The 5,189-nt window shown below is 39.9% G+C and overlaps 1 pseudogene; it reads left to right on the top strand.

Annotated features, from left to right (window-relative positions):
• The first annotated feature begins 2,562 nt into the window (after positions 1-2,562).
• Positions 2,563-3,490, top strand: LOC141607498 (uncharacterized; annotated as a pseudogene).
• Positions 3,491-5,189: the final 1,699 nt, after the last annotated feature.

Genomic DNA, 5,189 nt, shown 5'->3' with positions numbered 1-5,189 from the left:
GTTTGAACATGTGATTTTGTGGAGCAATATAGGAGAATTTGTATAATTTGGAAAATAAAAGATATGGTGTATCATGACTAATTTTATTAAAGGATAAAGTTTGTATGCTAATCAAATTGTAAATAACAAATAGAATATATATGATAAATATTTTCCTATAAACGAAATTATTCATGCAACGCAATATACGGACACAGTCATACAATCTTAACTTTAACTAGTCAGTCATTAGGAAATTAAACACATATAGAAGCTTAGTACCACTGATTAAACCAATTTCCAACTGTAAAGTCTCAAAACGTTCTCTAGCTAATGATTTTGTCAAAATGTTTGTCCATTGTTTTTCAGTAGTACAAAATTCAAGTTTTATATTCCCTTTCTCAACATGGTCTCGAATAAAATGGTGTCTTATTTCAATATGTTTAGTTCGTGAATCTTGTGCGGGATTTTTAGCAATAATTATCGCACTAGTATTATCACATAAAATAGGAATACATCCTACGTCAACACCATAATCACGTAATTGTTGCTTAAGCCATAATAATTGAGTACATACCAGTCATGCAGCGATATATTCGGCTTCAGCAGTTGAGAGGGCAACTGAATTTTGTTTCTTCGAACCCCACATATTAATACATGGTCCAACGAATGTGGCAACACCCGGCGTGCTTTTTCTGTCTAGAGAACATCCTGCGTAGTCGGCATCGGAATAACCGACTAGATCGAAGTTACACTCCTTCGGATACCATAGATATAGCTTGGCCGTTCCAATTAAATATCGCAAGATTCGTTTTACGGCCGTCATATGCGATTCCTTGGGAGATGATTGATATCTCGCACAAAAGCATACACTAAACATAATATCAGGTCTACTTGCAGTCAAATATAACAATGACTCAATCATTCCACGGTAAGTTGTTTCATCAACTGTTTTACCGTCTTCATCTAATGTCAATTTCTTATCTGCAACCATCGGTGTAGGCATAGTTTGAGAATTTTCCATTCCAAACTTACGAATCAATTCCTTGATATATTTTTGTTGATGGATTTTAATGCCTTCATCAGTTTATTGTATTTGCAGACCTAAGAAGAATTTTAATTCTCTCATCATACTCATTTCGAACTCGAAAGTCATCAACTTAGAGAAATACTTGCATAAGCTTCGGTTGGTCGATCAAAAGATAATGTCATCGACGTAGATTTGAACAACCAAAAGGTCAGAACCCTCGTATTTTGGAAATAGGGTTTTATAACAGATCCTCTACTGAATCCACTGTCAAGTAGAAACTTGGATAATCTGTCATACCATGCCCTTGGTGCTTGCTTCAATCCATATAGGGCTTTGTCTAACTTGAAGACGTGATCTTTAAATTTGCTATTCTTAAATCCGGGAGCTAAAGATCACTGCCATCTCACGAATTGGATTTGAACCAATCAATCTCCGATACCTTTAGTAGATCGTGAGTGGGTCTGTCGTCCTCCTCATTATAGTCCTTCTAGAATCAATAGCATTTCGTCGGAATACATCCTGTCTTTTCACCTTAGTAGTCCTATGCATTGTCAGTACTATAGCCCCAATCATGGCTACTAATAATATAAGACTAGAAACCAAAAACCAGAACAAATAGTAAGTATAAAGTAAATTGCCCAATGTTTCCAAATTAGTCCAACTTCGTACCTTTCCGGCATAAATCGTAAATCTCAGAGAGGTCGTATTTCTTTGGGTTGGTAGTAATGGAATGGTTTCATTATCTAAAATGAAGAACATTTCCCACCAAAAGATTAGTCCAATAATACCACTCACTGTTAAATAGCGCAAGACTTCTTCGTGAATCTCCGCTATTTGAATATGGAACATCATAACAACGAATAGGAATGAAACGGCTATAGCTCCTATATAAACTACTAAGAAGATCATAGCGGAAAAGTCGAGACCTAACAAAATAATTAAACCTGAAGTGTTGCGAAAGACTGGGATGGGAAATAAAACGGAATGTACTAGATTTTTAGCACGTACAACCATCAAACCAGAGACCAAACCTGGGCTCAACAAAACAGAAAGTATCATGGTACGTCGTCCTTCACTGAAATGGAACTTTCATGCTGGTTTGGAGCAAGAACTAGCATGAAAGTCGATCTATTACGTACGACCAGCGCGGTTGTTCATATTTCATTTCCTTCTTCTAAACCAAGCCCATATTAGAGAGCATTCACTAAGTTACTTACGATCTCAAATCTCTCTCGACGCCGATAATTTCTCATGTGCCCAGGTTCGGCTAGCTTCTTCCCCACCTTTTAGCGTTCTCGGCAATAAAGATACCCGAAATAAAAAAGAAAGAAGAGAAATTAGGCCATGTTTCCCGAGGGAGGCCACCTTCTCTCAGGCCAGCAGTCGACTAGAAGTGGAAAACTGCTCTATGAGGGCTTCCCTATTTCTTGGGCTCTGCTCGCTTATTATTTATTATAAAGCTACGCTCCGACCCAGAGAGTCATAATTAATAAAATTAAAAGAGTGAATCAAGATCTAAATGGATCCCTGTCTTTCTTTCTATCCGGATAGATATGTCCCTAAGAGCGACTACGCCGGACTTTATATGTTTTGGCCATGTCCCTTTCCCTCCGAAGTGGAAGGTTTGGATCTTTCAATCTTATGTCGTGAGGGATGTGATCTATGTTAGGTCCATAAGATACCACAGCTTTTAGTGTTCTATTATTGACCTCCGAATAATGAGTAGGTAGTTCTATCCTTTTTATTTAAAAATTTTTTCTTCTCTTCCTTTCTTCGAACCTTTTGGTATGTATTGTCCCCTAACTATAGATCAGATCCACCGGACGAGAAAGTAAATTCCGCACTGCTGCTGAGTCGTCGGACTTATCCAAAAAAGGATTCGTAGAATTATTATATATTGCGTTGAGGAAATCTACCAAAGCTAGGCAGATAGATAGACTCCTTTCCCGCTGCTAACAGAGTGCAAGAAACAAAAGAAAATTCTTTTTTTTTAACTAGCGCTCTCTTTTGAGTATGCAAGTACTAAGAATCCTCTCACTACCAACCAGCAGACTTCATCTGGCTGGGTCTTGCCGGTATCAACAACGAAAAAAAACCAAATATAAACAGCAACTAACTATGGCTCTTGGCCTAGACAACGTCCTAGACGTAGAAGAGATCGGAGCAAGAGAGAAGGCCTAGACGATGTTTTTCTTCCTGGGCTACAGTAAGTAGATCGAGAGGTCGTTCCGCTCCTTCTCCCCGAATATTGGTAATATGTTCTCATACAATGTTGCTCCAATCTGACCTAGCTGGCAAGCGATCCCAGTTCGCGGCAGAGAACAAGACAACAAGCGAGCGTACCTTTGTTCGCTTCTTCTCCACCAAGCACGTAAGTTTTAGGATAACTGTAGGTCGGTGGCTACCTAAGGAAACTCCGATTCGATCGCCCCGGTGGAAGGCATCTACCTCATCACGATCACAAGGAGAGGTTCACCATGATGGGGGTACTTTTTTTCCCTTCCAGAAAGAAAGAAATGGATAAGGGACCATCCTTTTGTTGCGGTATGCTCTTAAAATTTTAGGATTCGAAGGGAGCCTCGGGCCTTACTTAGTCCCGCTAATGTAGGGCTAAGTAGCCGCCTTTTGAATTGAATCTTAAGTAGTCTTTCAGTGGTGCGAAGAGAAAGATCTCTTTTTTATGACTTCAATTTATGTATTCCGGCCCGTAAAAGTAAGCAACCAGAGCCCTGTGATTGCAGATGAATGAAAGGAAAGGTTTATGAGCCCTAGCCCTGTAAGCCCACACCTGTGTAGAGTAGATCATTCAACACCTGCGGCACAAAGCCATTTTTTACCTATTGGTCCTAGTATCATAGGCGACCGAACGGCCGCCCCCTAAAATTACTAGACCAGCCTGCTATAATAAATCCATAAACACCTAGCGAAGATATGGCAAACAAATAAAGTAGCCCTATGTTCGGATCTGACAATACCATACCATAATCAAAAGGTACAACGGCCCGAGCAACCAGACTTAGCATAAATGTAGTGACTGGAGCCATTCTAAAATGGGAGAAATTAGCACTACTTGGTGAAATAGGTTCTTTTAGAATCAATTTTGAACCATCTGCTAGAGGTTGTAACAATCCGAACGATCCCACTACATCAGGACCCTTTCGACGTTGCACAAAAGCCATTACTTTACGTTCAGCTAGCACTAAAAAGGCTACTCCTAGTAGAAGTGGTAGAATTATTCCAAGTATTTCACCTGGAACAACTATGTACGTTTTCGATTTTCTATTCACTCATGATCTGGCCTGGTCGACCCGATCATGATATTTTACTCATGATCTGGCCTGGTTGACCCAATCATGATATTGAAGGATATGACCTTTTCTCAAAAAACTCCGGATCTCGAGAAAAGTGGAAGATGCTGCAAGATCGCATCTCTTCAATCGAAGCCTCCGGCTTTCTCCCTTTTCGCGAGTTTTCGCCAGGAATCATCATGTCGATTGCTTTCGTTGGATAAATCAGTGATGTGGTTACCGGAGGTAACCTCGGCTTTCAAAAATGCGTTTTGGATTCGTGGGATAGAAAGTATTTTCCATTTGAGTTCTTCACACTTTTCCTTTTCTTTTAATCGAAATTCTTCGCTACTTCGTGCCTCTACTTCAATGAAAGCTAGCTCCTACTCCTTTTCCTCCTGAATCCTCGTTGGTCTTTCGTTCGTAGTGCGAATTCTATAGTGAGAAAGCTCACTCCTGCCTTTAGACCAGAAGCCCTCTTTTACATCCTCTAGACAAATCCATAGAAAATGCTACAACCCATTGTTGTTCTTTTGACGATGAAGCACTCCAGTACAACAAGCTAAAGTAACCTCTATGCTTCATCCCCGGTGCGTAGGGCCGATCCCCGTATGTTGGAGGGACGACCAGAAAGTGTGTTAAGCATATTAAAACAAAAAAGGGAAATATTAGTTTTGTAAAGGCAGTAAGGGGTTGTTCTACGAAGACTTCTTCCTGTAGATACCCATTTAGAAATGTTGTCTTGACGTCGATCTGGAAGAGCTTCATTCCTTTATGTGCTGCGAATGCTATCAGAAGTCTAATAGCTTCCAGACGAGCAACAGGTGCGAAAGTCTCGTCATAATCTATTCTTTCTTGTTGATTATAACCTTGGACTACTAATCATGCTTTGT

Source organism: Silene latifolia, chromosome 10 (genome assembly GCF_048544455.1).
Source record: "Silene latifolia isolate original U9 population chromosome 10, ASM4854445v1, whole genome shotgun sequence".
Classification (NCBI taxonomy): Eukaryota; Viridiplantae; Streptophyta; class Magnoliopsida; order Caryophyllales; family Caryophyllaceae; genus Silene; species Silene latifolia.
This window is presented reverse-complemented; position numbering and strand designations above follow the sequence as displayed.